Raw genomic sequence first — 15,956 nt, 5'->3', positions numbered from 1 at the left:
TTGCCTCTTGCACTGAGCAGTCGTACACTTTACACAGAATGTCAGCTGTAATTCAACAACGTCACTGTGAACATGGAGCAGGCAGTGGCCAGAAACAGTCTCTCCAGGGCTGTCTGCAGAAAAAGACACTGACTGGCTTTGATGTTCAAGGCAGCGGTCAACTGCACATGGTCAACCCAGGTGTAAGCACAGAAATTTGTTCCTGAGTCAGGTGAGATGGGAATGCTAATTCATTTGGATGAGATTTGTGAAAAATATTCCTTTCAGTGAAAGAAGGGTATATCTCACGGCTATGCAGACATGTGCCACTGGGGTAGGGGGTGCAAAAAAAGATTAAGGCTAGCCCGAATAAGATAGCCCAAATAAGGTAGTTCTTCAAGGCAGCCCTCAATTCAGAATATAAGGGTGCCTCAGGGATCACCACAGTTAGACTGCGGTTACAGTTCCCAAGCCCCAGTCTGTAGTAATCCACACTGAAGTCACATTTAAAGACAAGAATAGCATCCTGTCACCATCAGATGTGTATCTATCACATCTTCTCTCTCCTCCAAGCCTCTGCATACTGTTCCTCATGCCCCAAACACTTCCCTCACCATTGGCCTTTAGCTTAAATGGCTAACCCCTACAGGTCCCTTACTTCTCAGCTTAAGAGTCACTTCCCTTGCTTTACCTTCAAATGTGCCTGGCAGATAGCAGTGATGAACAGAATTTTTTAGAATAAATGACTAGGACCCACTTGTGGCCAGTGGGTATAAAGAAAATACACTAGATTCTTCTAGAAGGCATTTTCTCCATAATGAAAGGCAGGAGCTAGCTGGAGAAATAGCCTTTTTCACACTTTTCCTCCCTCCCATCTTTGCAAACTCTCAGGTGAGAATACCTAAAGCTGAAGCCATCTTCGGATCATGCTGTAACAACCCATGGTTCAAAATCCAACAGGCTACCATGGCAGCATGAAAGGACATCAACAGCCTGAACCCTTTACAGCCTGGTGAACTGCTGACTCTATCCTGGGACCGCACCCCTGGATTTTTTACTAAGTGAAATCTAAATATCCTAAGTCACTGTTCATTAGAATTTTTCTCTTATAGACAAAAGCACCCAGACTGCCACATTCTGCACTTATTAACCTAAATTGTGACTGGCATTTGCTTGTCTGTCTTCCCACCTAGACCATGAGGTCCAGAAGGATGAAAGTGTCTCACTGTTTACCATTTCCCTGGCATCTACAGCACTTGGCAAAGAACCAGTTGCCTTAAACATTCGTTAAACAAGAGACTCATTTTCCTCACACCCGCCTCCCCTGTTCCCAAGAACTAACACTCAATGCTGACCCATTTCTATCTTTCTGAACCTTTAGAGATATCTTTGATGTTGGATCTGGCATCTCTTAGCTCTCAGAATGCTATGACACGTCTTAAAAAGTCAACTTTTCTTCAAGCTTTAAGAGTAAGTCAAACGGATATTTTTCAGACTTCAGTTTAGAAAATGTCTTAGTGACATTCAACATAGTAGATCATGCCTCCCTTTTTAAAACCCTTAGTGCCAAAACTGCATTTGCTTTCTTTTTATTGAAGCAACACTGACTTACAGACTAGAAGAAAATATTTTCAAATGGTAAAATGGACAAGGGGTTAATATCCAAAACAGACAAGTAGCTCATACAGTTCAACAAAAATAAAAATAAAAAAATCCCCCCAAATGGGCAGAAGACCTGAATAGACATTTTTCCAAAGAAGACATATGAATGGCTAACAAGCACATGAAAAGACACTCAATGTCACTAATTATTACAGAAATGCAAATTAAAACAATAATGAGATATTACCTCATACTGTCAAATGGCTATCATGAAAAAGTCTACAAGCAATGAATGTTGGCAAGGATGTGGAGAAAAGGAAACACGTGTACACTGTTGGTTGGAATGTGAGTTGGTGCAGCCACCATGGAAGACAGTATGAAAGTTCCTCCAAACACTAAAAATAAAACTACTATATGATCCAACCATTCTGCTTCTGGGTGTATACACAAAAACCACAAAAACAGTCATTCGAAGCATATACGCCAATGTTCACAGCAGTACTATTTACAATTGCCAAGATACGGATGCATTTGCTTTCCTATAGTTCCCTTACACTTTTCTTTCTTTTACAAGTTCATCTTCATTTATTCTGCACCAAATTTCTAAGCCTTCCTTTCTAGCCACCATATGCTGGCGCAATCATCATTGACCGTGCTTTCAACTTTCACCTTTATGTTGATAACTCGCAAAGTTATACCTTCTAGCCCTGCCCTCTCCTCTGAGCTCAAGCTACATGTATCTAACTCCACTTTAATATCTATGTATAGATGTCTCATAGAGAGACCAACTCTCCAAACCTCTAATAGTTTACAGCTCTTAGTAAATGCTCAAACTGCACTCCCTTCATTACTGTCTTTTACAGTACTGGATACTTTTTACAGTACTGGATACTGGTCTTGCATAGTACTCATCCTGCTCATAATTTTAACTTTTTTGAATATTTATTTATTTGGCTGCGCTGAGTCTTAGTTGCAGCCCACAGGATCTTCAATCTTCATTGCAGCCCATGGGACCTTTGGTTGTGGCATGCAAACTCTTACTTATGTTGCAGCATGTGGTATCTAGTTCCCTGACCAGGAATCGAACCCAGACCCCCTTCACTGGGAGTCACTGAAATACCAGGAAGTCCCTTCTCATTTTATTTACCTTGGTTGATTACACCTTTCTTCTCCACTGGAAGACAAGTACCACAAGCCCAAGAATTGACTGCTTGCACTTACCTGTGTGTCTCTAGCCCCAAGCACAGTACCTGGCTCACTGAGAGGCAATCAATACGGAATGAGAGATGCCTGGAACCATTTCTGGAAAGCACGCAGATTAAAAGGAGAGAGAGTGGAGTCAAACAAGTTAAAATCCCGGGCCCACAGAAAGACAAGGTGTGTCACCTTAGACATAACATTTACAGTCTTTCTTTAAGTTTCAATTTCCTCATCAGTAAAATATGGACAATAATAAAGATTCATAAGACAATCTCCCTAAAACACTTAAAACAATGCCTGGAATGCAGAAGGCAGACGTATCCATTACTATGAAGTTTATCCAAGAGCAATTAAAACCCAATATAGCATGACTGAAGCAATACTGAAGGGTATCTCTGTCTTATCCAGAGGTTTCCATCAGGCTCCTCCAGTCCTCCTGGTTCTTCATCCTCAAGATGATGTTCTCCCCACATGGGCCAAATTTCTGCTCAACTTCAACTCTTACATTCGCATTTTCATCCACAGCAAAGAGCATCCTTGTAAGGACCTTCCTCTGAAGTCATACCCAGGATCTGCTCACAAATCCCACTGGCACGAACTTAACCTTGTCAGCCACATCAAGCAGAAGGAAGGCCAGGAAACATGGTTTTTATTTCAGATTGTCACGTGCCCAGCAAAAATTGAGAGACGAATACCAGTCTCTTTTATAGCTAGACAGTGAAAGGAAAATTCTTACACAGAAATTGGGCGTTTTATGTCAAGGAGTGCCTCCATAAAAGATGATGTGGATGAATGAGACTGTGGAAGCACCCTCCACGGAAACACATCTGGTCACAGTAATGGGCACATAAATGCATTTGTTGGATTTTAATGAAATCCACCACCACCATCCCACTATGTGAACCTTCTAAATCCCTGGGCCCCAGACTCCAGTGGAAGTATTCAGTTCTGGTCTTACCCAGAAAGAATCTTTCAGAGGTTCATCCCATTGTCACTCACATAATGCCTATCTTGAGATTTGCTCTCTGATTGATGCACAATGCCAACAGGTGCCCAACTGGACTTTTCAGGGGGCTCTGGGGCAGACTTTTGCCCATGGAACTCCCCCCTACACCTGCCCAGGGCAGGTCACCAACAGAAGGACGGTGGCTTTGCCTACCTGACACATTGAGGGCTTCCCCACCTGTCACTAACCACCACCTTGAAAATCTAACCTTGCTTTAGAACTAAAGCAATCCTGTCCCTCCACTTACATTCGCTTGGGAAAAGTTTACAAAAAAAAAGGAATCTTTGCCCTCCCTGTGAATCCTCAAGACTGAAAGAGAAAAAAAAAGATTCTGCCACAGTTCAAAGAGAGAAAGGAAGTATTTACTTTTTCCCCCTTTCATGCAGAAGGGAAAGGAGTATTGATTATTATTTTGATAATGGAAACTAAACTCTAAATAAGATCATCCAATAAGGATAAACATATTCAAACTGCCTATTTTCCTTCATCTCATGGAAATGGTACATAGAATCACCATCCTTACTATTAAAAGCTTTTTATCAAGATGCCTGGGGCACAAAGGGGGCTGATTTTTACTAAATCTGTAACATTACTTGGGGATGACATGGAGGTCTCTCCCAAGAACTTAGAAATAAGATCACCACCTGACAGCTTATCAAAATATATCAAAGTGTATCAAAATTTTAAAAGTACATCCTCCTTCTATTTTCTCTACAGAAGCACACATTCAAGAGCAGAAGGGTATCCTCCGCAGCCTTGTTTGTAAAAGCAAAGGGTGGAAGTGACAGAGATGCTCACAAAGAGTGGGGAGGTTAATTATATATCATCATATAACCCTCCTGAGAACATACAACGTCAAGACTACAAAACACCAAACTCAACCTCTATAGAGTGTCATGGAAGGGTGTTCACAATCCGGTGAGATTGCTAGTGCAAATGCAGGCTATGAAGCCAAAAGGTCTGGCTTAATCATTTCCTCACTCTGTGACTGTAAGTTACTCAAGATCTCTAAGCCAGAGGATGTTCATCTGAAAAATGGGATAATAAGAGGATCACCTCACAGGGTCCCGTAAGGATGAAATACTTAGCCTAGAAGACGGTGAGCTGCCATGGGGTAACTGTTAACTCAGTCCAGATTTTTGGCCGTCCTAGCAGTATCAAGGACATGCCATCAGTGTCAGCAGACTATATCAGTCTCCACATCTTCCTCTATCCTGTGTGAATCACTCAAAAAGAAGTAAAGATAGTCATCGGTAAGCAATGGTGCCCATCTGGGAATGAAGCTGGCATTGCAGAAAGCAAGATGTGAGTGCTGGGGAAAAGAAAAGTCTTTGGCTTTACTTTCATTTATGTGTTAGTGGGTTTTTTTCCTTCTAAAAACCAGGTCATGTTACTTTTATCATAAAGTGTTTTTTTTTTTTTCAAGATTGGCCTCTAAGAATTAAACATTAATTGCATCTCTTCCTGGAGGCAAGCAGAGATATGCGAAGTCCCCAGGTAGGGGTTTCGGAGTCTCAGGACCTGATGCAACGGGACTGAAAATAGTCACATATCTAAAGAAAGGATGTGACTGCCTATGGGCTGGAGGTGGGGTTGGCACCGAGTCCTGGTAGTTCAGGAAGAATAGGGACAGCAGAAGTGGCAGGGTGCCCAAGCAGCTCACAGGGAGAGGAAGCCCGTAGACTCTGTTTGCAGATGTGTCCTCCAGGCTCTTCACTTCACTGGATTGAACTACATCCCCCAGCCCACATTCATGTGTTGAAATCCTAACCCCTAAAACTCCAGAATATGACCCTATTTGGAAATAGGTCTTTCTTTTTTTTTTTACTTTGTTTTTATTTTTTTTTTTTAATTTTATTTTATTTTTAAACTTTACAATATTGTATTAGTTTTGCCAAACATCAAAATGAATCCGCCACGGGTATACCCGTGAAATAGGTCTTTCTTTTTTTAAAAAAATATTTATTTGGTTGCATCAGGTCTTAGCTGCATCATGCGGGATCTTTCACTGCAGCAGACAGACTCCAGTTAGCACATGGACTCTCTATTAGGGCATGGCGGCTTAGAGGCCCTGAGGCATGTGGAGCTTGGTTCCCTGAACAGGGATGGAAGCCAAGTCTCCTGCATTGCAAGGCAGATTCTTAACCAATGGACCACCAGGGGAGTCCCAGAGATAGCATCTTTCAAGAGATAATTAAGGCAAAATGGGGTCATTAGGGGGAGTCCTAATCCAATATATCTAATGTCCTTATAAGAAAAGGAAATCTAGACACAGATACACGGAGGGAAGACCATGTGAAAACACAGGGAAGAAAAGACAACCAACTACAAGGCAGAGAGAGAGGCCTGAGAAGAAACCAACCCTGCTGACACCTTGATCTTGGACTTCCAGGCTCCAGCACCGTGAGAAAACCCACTTCTGCTGTTTAAGCTCCTCGGTGTATGGCATTTTCCTATGGCAGACCTGGCAAACTAATACACTCTGTTAGTGATTCTTTTTCCGTACATGAATATTACATTTTCTATGTGCAAATCCATCCATCTTCCCCTTTATGGATTCTGGGTTGTCATTTTCTTTTTTAAATCTTGATTTAAAAGGACGCTACCATCCCCACATTACGAAGATATATCCATACCACCTTCTTATCATTTTTGTCATTGCTACTGTTGTCCTGTGGTACCTCTTTGGTGTCGTTCCTTATCTGAAATATATTTCTGTAACTTGGGTGTGGTCAGGCCCTAACTTTGGGGTGGCCCATTGTCTATACTACTTTTGTGCTCATAACACTGCTATAACTATTGTCGAAGTGGATTTTGGACACAGGAAAACATTCATGATACACATTTAGGTGAAAAGAGGAAATAATATTTAAAAAACACATTTTTGAAGTAAAATGATTCATATATACTTTGTAAGTACTGTAAAATGTATGAAAAACAGACACTAAATTATTAGCCACAGTTATCTCTGAGTAATAGGCTTTTTATGCTTTCAGGACTTTCTAATTGACTTTACCAAAATAATATTAATTTAAGTGAAACCCTACTGTGTCTCAGATTGCCTTTTCTTATAAGGACACTAGTCATATTGGATTTGGGTTCACCCTAATGACCCCAATTTGTCTTAATTACCTCTTGAAAAGACCCTATCTCCAAACAGGGTCATATTCTGAGGTCTTGGGGTTTTAACACATGAATTGGTTGGGGGGGAGCAACAATGACCATAATATAGAATCTGATAGTGAGACCCTGGGATTCAGACCAACCCATGATTGCATCAGGGTGACCCTAGACAAGTTATTTCACTTCCCCTACGTGAGCTTTCTCATGTATAAAATGGGTATAAGAACAGGTGGTCATAGGGCGGTCATGCAGTCTGTTGTTTGGGAAGAGAGTGTTCTTGGTGGGAATAACACCCGTTCAGTCAATGGCACTGTAATGTCCCCGCCAACTTCAAAGAAGGGCAAAGCTCCAGGAGCAGCAGGTGGAGAGGCAATCCCATAGGCGTGGTCCATGAAGTGTGGGCAGTGGAACAAGACATAAAGCTGGAATCGAGACAGCAGCATTGACATATACATACTACCACGCACAAACTAGAGAACTAGTGGGAAGCTGCTATGCAGCACAGGGAGCCCAGCCTGGAGCTCGGTGAAGACCTAGAGGGCGGGGTGGGAGAGAGGGTGGGGGCTGGGGAGGCTTGAGATGGATATATACACACGATTACAACCGACTCGAGTTGCTGTACAGCAGAAACCATCACAGCGTTGTAAAGGAATATTCCTCAAATTACACACTGAATTTAAAAACAGAAAATAAATATATGAAATAAAGTATTTCCCTTGAAAAAAGAAATATTAATAAAGCTGGGCTTAAGGAGGAGCAAGGATTAGGAAGGTCTTCTACTCCACACCAGTCACCTTGCACTTTTATAAAGACTAGGAGTATTCATGTCACAGAGATTTATAACAAGCGGTGATGTGATTACCAAAGTGCCAGCCTAAGTACTGTTCATGAAAACACTTTCCCAAAGGCAGCTGTGAACCTGGGGGCGGGGGGTTGGAGGGAGACTCTCTTCATCAGAAACAAGACCGTGACCACAATGTTCCTGAGCAAAACAGCCTCTGCCACCAGCCCCTCCCTGAAGAGACATCCCGTAACCAGAGCGGCAGGTGGGAAATACTCCTAAGCAAAATGCAGGCAAAGAGACGCCTTCCCTCCCTCATGCAGCTTTGAAATAGCCAAGACCGAAGGATTTTCTTTTTCCCCTTCCCTTTCTTTTTAAAAAAATATACAACCCAGGGCAAATCTCATACTTCTTCTGCCCCAGGGAAGGGGTAGCTGAGTCACGGGGTGTCTGAAGCTGCCAGCTCACAGCAGGGCCTGGAAAATCAATACCTCTCTCTGAAGTTATCCCAAGTGCTGAGACCTTTAACCAAACTCCAGTAGGCAGACACTATCAACAGTCTTTCACGGTATCAGGAGATGAGGGTTTATTCTCCCAAACAGCCTTGAAATGCGACAACGGGAGCTGTTCTCTAAGATGCAGGCATGCAGAATTCAACAGCGGAAGTGGCTTCCGACTCTGTCTGCCGACAGGAATAAGAGACAGCTGGACTGTGGATGGAACACTCTCTCAGTATCACAGCCTTCTGGCCAAAAGAGCACGCCCTAAATGCCTATGTTGGCATCCTGCTCACATCGCTAATGACGTGTGTATCTAAGGTATCGTTCTTCACCTCTCTGTGCCTTAGTGTTCACCTAATATCAGGCACCCCAGCTCGACAGGGATTGCTGTGAGGATTAAATAAGAGGGACATGCAGGCGCTGGGGTTCTCCTTTAATCCTATAAGCACTCCAAGGAAGTTAACAGTTGTTATTAAAGAATGTATAATTTGCAAAAGCACAGTTGCCAGAAAGGAGAAATCACAAAGGTTCACTTCCCACCTAATCTATCCGTCTTAAAATTCTGCCTTTTTCCAAACTAAGAATTTTGAAGAGGTCTTCAGACTCTCAAATCACAAGGAATCTGGACTCTTCCAGAGCTGAGAACCTGGACCCTCTGAAAACAAGGGTTCAAATACACTCTGTTAGGTGGAAAGGCTAACGGAGGCTGGATGTATTTATGGCTCTTCCTAATTCATCCGTCTCTTTTACCTCCAGCAGTGTGTGTTAGTCGCTGTCGTGTCTGACTCTTTGCAACCCCATGGACTATGGCCTGCCAGACTCCTCTGTCCATGGGATTCTCCAGGCAAGAACCAGCAGGCAAACCCTTACAGGAAAGTGTTCTGTGGCTTTCTTTGCTGAGTGTGGGGTGTGAATAAGGAAACAGCTAGACTTCCATTCCCACAGAGGATAGGGGATGGACCTTAGGGGGAAACATCACTTTGTGCTAACGAAAAACCCCAGACAATACACAAGGTACCTATTTTTAAACAAAACACCACGACCCTAGATTTGACCCAAAAACGTTTTTCCCTAAAATGTAGGTTTATTTTCATAAGTCTTTCAAAAGCGTAAAAAATTAAATCACACTTAATTCTCTAACACCGGCCTTACCTTAACTGCAAAGAGGAAAAATGACACAGAATCAGGGTTGTTCTAGAAATTCTGGGCTATCAAGTTGTTACATGAAGGCTGATGAAATGCCAAATCATTTCTCCCTCTCGACTTGAAGGGAATCTGGGCAGGAAGACTTCATGTGATGAAACGATTTCACTTGCTATTTGAAGAATTTTCTTATAAGATATACAATCCCTTTAAATTTTCCCAGGCAGCTGCTAGAGGTTGCTAAGGAAATGATGGAAATAGAAAATATTCTAAATAAATAATTAGTGATTTCTGAGGAGCAGGTTCTTGAGATGTTTTTTTCAGGCTGTCACATATCATAGGTACCAACACTCGACAAGTGTCCTGTCTTGCCTTCCCTCCCTCTCTCTCTTCTCCCCTTCCCTTCCTTCCTTTCTTTCTATGTTAAAGAAGATAACATAGATAACCCATAAGGATCCCCTGTATAACCTAGGCAACTCTACTCAATACTCTGTAATGGCCTATACAGAAAACAAATCTAAAATAAAGTGGATATATGTGTATGTATAACTGCTTCACTTTGCTGTACACCTGAAACTAAAACACTGCAAATCAACTATATTCCAATAAAAATTATTTTTAAAAGGAGCAGTGGAATCTTCAAGCAGTGAGCCACAGAGGGAGCTTTGGAGTCACACTGTGCCCACCTTGGTGGAAAGACACAGACGAGGACCCAGGCCCCCCAACCCCACGCAAGGCAGCGGAACACTCACTGTATCTGTTTTATTCTGTTGTGCTTCGGCAAAAGATTATGTCTGAGCAGAAGAATCTTGAAACAGACATCTGTTGTTTTGGCACCAGCATCCATTTCCTTTCCTTGATAACCGTATCCTGGTTCTGCTTTGGGAAAATGCCCGCGTCTCATCCTCCGTGCCCCCAGGAGAAGCAGCCCGCCTCTGCTCCAAAGAGGCACGTACCTCAAGCCTCACACCCCCTCTGAGAACAAGGGCTGGTGGCAGGATGTCTGTGTGCGACCCCATAAGAGGGAATGAGGTATCAGCAGACACTTTTGGGACAAAGATGGCGCATTTTCCTACTGCATTTGGGCTGAGAAGACTGGGCTGGCACCCATTGCCATGCACAAGGGACAGATTTTCAGAAAGCAACCAGCTACCTCAGAGGCAGTGGAATCCAAAAATGAGACATCTGCTGGGACTTCCCCAGCAGTTAAGACTCTGAGCTTCCACTGCAGGGGGTACAGGTTTGATCCCTGGTCAGGGGACTAAGATCCCACATGCCACACAGCACAGTCAAGAAACATTTTTAAATTCAAAAACGACAGATTTGCTGACACTGTTTAAGCCCGACTTAGGCCGTTCCCGGGCTTCCCTGGTGGCTCAGATGATAGAGAATCTGCCTGCAATGCTGGAGACTCAGGTTCAATCCCTGGATCAGGAAGATCCCCTGGAGAAGGGAATGGCACCCCACTCCAGTACTCTTGCCTGGAGAATCCCATGGACAGAGGAGCCTAGTGGGCTACAGTCCATGGGGTCACAAAGAGTGGGCCACAACTGAGCAACTTTCACTTTCACTTTCCAGGATTCTGGCCTGGAGAATTCCATGGACAGAGAAGCCTGGCAGGATACAGTCCATGGAGTCACAAAGAATTGGACACAACTAAGCTACTAACGGAGAAAGCAATGGCACCCCACTCCAGTACTCTTGCCTGGAAAATCCCATGAACGGAGGGGCCTGGTGGGCTGCAGTCCATGGGGTCGCTAAGAGTCGGACATGACTGAGCGACTTCACTTTCACTTTTCACTTTCATGCATTGGAGAAGGAAATGGCAACCCACTCCAGTGTTCTTGCCTGGAGAATCCCAGGGACAGGGGAGCCTGGTGGGCTCCTGTCTATGGGGTCGCACAGAGTCGGACAGGACTGAAGCGACTTAGCAGCAGCAGCAGCAGCAAGCTACTAACACTTTCACTTCCACCTTTTTAGGCCATTCCCACCCAGGACTTCTCAAACATATAAACCGTTAAATTCCTTTTTGGTTCATGCTTGGTTCAGATACTATGTGGAATTTATGCATATTATAACCAGGAGAACCCTAACCAACAGAGTTCCACAGCTACACTTCTAACCACTGGGAAAGATTTTCTTTAAACATGCTCTAATATATTATGATGGGAACAGTTTCTTCCTCCTCGTGGAGGAAAGGAAAAGACTAGAAACAGACATAATCCCAAGATATCTAGGAGCATCAATGTCAAGAGTTGAAGGTAAACTCAAAGAAGACTCTCACACAGCAATTCATACATGAATGAGAACCAGTGAGTACCGAAAATAAAACTCTTATTCTAAATAAGAAAAGCAGTGGTTCCGGGTAAGGTTATGGGGTTTTTGTTGGCTGAGATCACCATGCAATTTTTAGAGTCTAAATGGGTAATAATCTATTTAACACCTGGCATATACATTATTATAATAATTTATAACATTAAATGTCTTAAATATTTATGGAAACATGGTATGTTTATTTTGTTTGTCCATATTCAGATATTCATCGCTAATAACGAAAGAAAAATGCCACCTGGCAATATACTCTTTGTATCCAAAAACAAATCTTAAAAATTGGCTAAGAAGTGGGTAGAGAAAAAAGATAGCCAACTGTGTTTGAGTTTGTTTGTTTTAAACATTTTCTAAACATCTGTTTTGCCTGTTTATTGTTTACTGAATGTAAGCCTTTTATAAAGTCTCTTATTTTGCAGGGGCAAAATACGTGGGATTAGCCCACTTTGGAAGCAACCTGAAGTCACGCATGTTTTAACTCAAGAAAAGCCTTGCTTTGAGATCAGTCTGTGTCACATGACCACCACCTAGTGGTGGGGTACGTAAATAGCAGGAATAGCTGACAGTTCCATAAACACCTTTTAAATGGACCCCAGCACCGTCCTGGTTTTTTGTTTTTTTTTTTTGTTTTTTTGTCATGCTCATTTTGATCAGAACGAGATCTTCCCTCCAGGATGGCAGAATTAGAAACCAAGAAATTAAGAAACCAGACTCAATGGACATGAGTTTGAGCAAACCCCAGGAGATAGTGAAGGACAGGGAAGCCTGGTTGTACTGCAATTCATGGGGTCGTGAAGAGTCAGACACGACTTAGCGACTAAACAACAACAAGAAAACAGAAATCTGGGCAGGATCAAAATAACTATGGAATTAAGAAAATATTAATGATGACAGTGGTTTATTAGCACTTTCCAATGGCTGGAGCTCTTACCACTAGGAGTCCACAAAGTAAGTCCAGGTGAAAAGTGAAAGTGAAATTCGCTCAGTCATGTCTGACTCTTTGCAACTCCATGGACTGTATAGTCCATGGAACTCTCCAGGCCAGAAGAGCAAAGTGGGTAGCCATTCCCTTCTCCAGGGTATCTTCCCAACCCAGGGACTGAACCCAGGTCTCCCACATTGCAGGCAGATTCTTTACCAGCTGAGCCACCAGGGAAGCTCAAGAATACTGAAGTGGGTAGCCTACCCCTTCTCCAGGGGATCTTCCTAACCCAGGAACTGAACCAGGGTCTCCTGCATTGCAGATTCTTTATCAGCCAAGCTACCAGGGAAGCCCTGGTAAGTACAGGTAGTTCAAGATACAGTCATATTGAGGAGAGATAGTTTACCAGAGGTCCAAATGAAGGGCAAATGTAAACTATGCAGTTATCTAAGGAAAAAGCATTACAGTGGAGGAGGCAACAAATGCAAAGGCTCCATGACAGAAAACGTTTGGCTTCTTGCAGCACATACAAAGTGAGGAGATAAGTATGATTCAGGCAAAGAAGCAAAGACAAGAAGGCTCTTGACTGTAGGTAAAGAGGTGGGCAGGGATCAGGTTCTTTAGGGCTTTATAAATCATGATCAGGACTTAGAATTTTCTTTTCGGTTGATAAAAAGCCATTGGAAAATATGAAGTAGGAGAACGATGTGGTCTGTTTTATGTCCTAAAAGCATCACTTACTCTAGTCAATGTGAAGAGCAGACTACAGAGGTCAAGGGCATTTGCAGAGGGACTTCCCTGGTGGGCCAGTGGTTAAGAATCCACTTTGCAATGCAGGGGAAACAGGTTCGATCCCTGGTCAGAAAACTAAGATCCCACATGCTGAGGGTCAAATAAGTCCAAAAGGCATAACACTGAGGCCCACACACCCCAGAGCCCGGGCTCTGCAACAAAAGAAACCACCACAATAATAAGCCCACACATCACAACTAGAGAGGAGCCCCTGCTCGCCACAGCTAGAGAAAGCCTGTGCACAGCAATGAAAAGCCCGTGAGCCAAAAATAAATTAACTAATTAATTTGAAAAAACAGTGTTACCAATACAGTATATTAACACATATATATGGAATTTAGAAAGATGGTAATGATGACCCTTGGAGAAGGCAATGGCACCCCACTCCAGTCCTCTTGCCTGGCAAATCCCATGGACAGAGGAGCCTGGTGGGCTGCAGTCCATGGGGTCCTGAAGAGTCGGACATGACTGAGCAACTTCCCTTTCACTTTTCACTTTCCTGCATTGGAGAAGGAAATGGCAACCCACTCCAGTGTTCTTGCCTGGAGAATCCCAGGGATGGGGGAGCCTGGTGGGCTGCCGTCTATGGGGTCACACAGAGTCAGATACGACTGAAGTGACTTAGCAGCAGCAATGATGACCCTATGTGCAAGACAGCAAAAGAGACACAGATATAAAGAACAGCCTTTTAGACTCTGTGGAAGAAGGCAAGGGTGGGATTATTTGACAGAATAGCATTGAAACGTGTATATTACCACATGTGAAACAGATGACCAGTCCAAGTTTGATGCATGAAACAGGGCACTCAAAGCCAGTGCACTGGGACGACCCAGAGGGATGAGATGGGGAGGGAGGTGGGAGGGGGGTTTAGGACAGGGGGATATATGTACACACGTGGCTGATTCATGTCAATGTATGGCAAAAAACTACCACAATACTATAAAGTAATTAGCCTCCAATTAAAATAAATTAATTAATTTAAAAAATAAAAAAGAGTGTTAGCAGAAACAAGGCTAGAAGTCTACTGGGCAAGAGCTGTGTGTGGTACCAAGGCAGACTGACAGATATGTAGATAGATAGGTAGACAGCTACCTATGTATACAAACACAGGTGTGTGTACATACATATATCTTCATCTGATCAAATACATTTATCATAATAACATAGTCTTTACAAATACAGAAGAAAATTATTATTTTTAATATAAAAATCAATATAAGTAAGTACATTTTTATGGCAATAAAACTTAAGACTGATGTTTAGAAAATATCAAATTCTTAATAGAAGTAGAAAATCAGATACATTTTATGTGTCCTTCTAAAATATCCTGTGACCTCTTAAAATAGTTCTATGTTCCACACAAAAAGCACTGCATGTGTGCTAAGTTGCTTCAGTTGTATCTGACTGCAATTCTGTGGACTGCAGCCTGCCAGGCTCCTCTGTTATGGGATTCTCCAGGCAAGAATCCTGGAGTGGGTTGCCATTTCCTCCTCCAGGGGATCCTCCCGACCCAGGGATCAAACCCATGTCTCTTACATCTCCTGCATTGGAGGGGGGCAGGGGGGGAAGGTTCTTTACCACTAGCACCACCTAGGAAGCCCAGCAAAAAGCATTATGCCCACTCAATTTATTTCGTCCTTCCAACTGGATTCCCTTCTGGATGGAAGATAATAAAAAGAGGTCAAGTATGACCACATCCTTGTGTTAGTTACTTTAGCAGATACTTTAGCAGATGACCCCAGACTCATTCTCCCCTCCTTCTTGGACACAGAAACATTCATATCGGTCCTAGAATCCCCTGCAGTTCGATGTGGTCCTGTAGTGGAATTCTCACCAAGAGAAAGAGCAGAAGTCATGAGTGTTATTTACTCCACTTGCTAAAGAGGAAATTACTTCCTGCACTTTGTCCTCTTTGCCAGACTATTTGCTGGAAGGAGAAGACTCTTGAGAGCCCCTTGGACTGCAAGGAGGTTCAACCAGTCCATCCTAAAGGAGATCAGTCCTGGGTGTTCATTGGAAGGACCGATGTTGAAGCTGAAACTCCAATACTTTGGCCATCTTATGCGAAGAGTTGACTCATTGGAAAAGACCCTGATGCTGGGAGGGATTGGGGGCAGGAGGAGAAGGGGATGACAGAGGATGAGATGGCTGGATGGCATCACCGACTCGATGGACATGAGTTTGAGTGAGCTCCGGGAGTTGGTGATGGACAGGGAGGCCTAGCGTGCTGTGATTCATGGGGTCGCAAAGAGTCGGACATGACTGAGCGACTGAACTGAACAGAACTGAAATGGGGTAGAGTATCAGCTCTGAACCTAGGAGAAAAATCCTTTAAGGCAGGGGTTCTCAGTCAACCACAGGCAATTTTGCTCTCCAGGGACACCAGGCAATGTTTGGAGATATTTTTGGCTGTTCAGATGGTGGGGGGGTGGGGTGAGGAGTTAACTACTGGCAGCTGGGACGGGCAGCAGTCAGAGGGGTTGCAAAACATCCTACAATGCATAGGACAGCCCTCCACCACAAAGACTTTCCTGATCCCAAATGTCCACAGTGCTGAAAGTTGAACAGGTTTACTATAAA

At 43.3% G+C, this 15,956-nt stretch overlaps 1 protein-coding gene across 1 annotated transcript in view; it reads right to left on the bottom strand.

Annotated features, from left to right (window-relative positions):
- Positions 1-15,956, bottom strand: part of HS3ST4 (heparan sulfate-glucosamine 3-sulfotransferase 4) — a 499,499-nt gene that overhangs the window by 468,779 nt on the left and 14,764 nt on the right. The window lies entirely within an intron of this gene.

This window comes from Bos javanicus, chromosome 25, assembly GCF_032452875.1.
Source record: "Bos javanicus breed banteng chromosome 25, ARS-OSU_banteng_1.0, whole genome shotgun sequence".
Lineage (NCBI taxonomy): Eukaryota > Metazoa > Chordata > Mammalia > Artiodactyla > Bovidae > Bos > Bos javanicus.
This window is presented reverse-complemented; position numbering and strand designations above follow the sequence as displayed.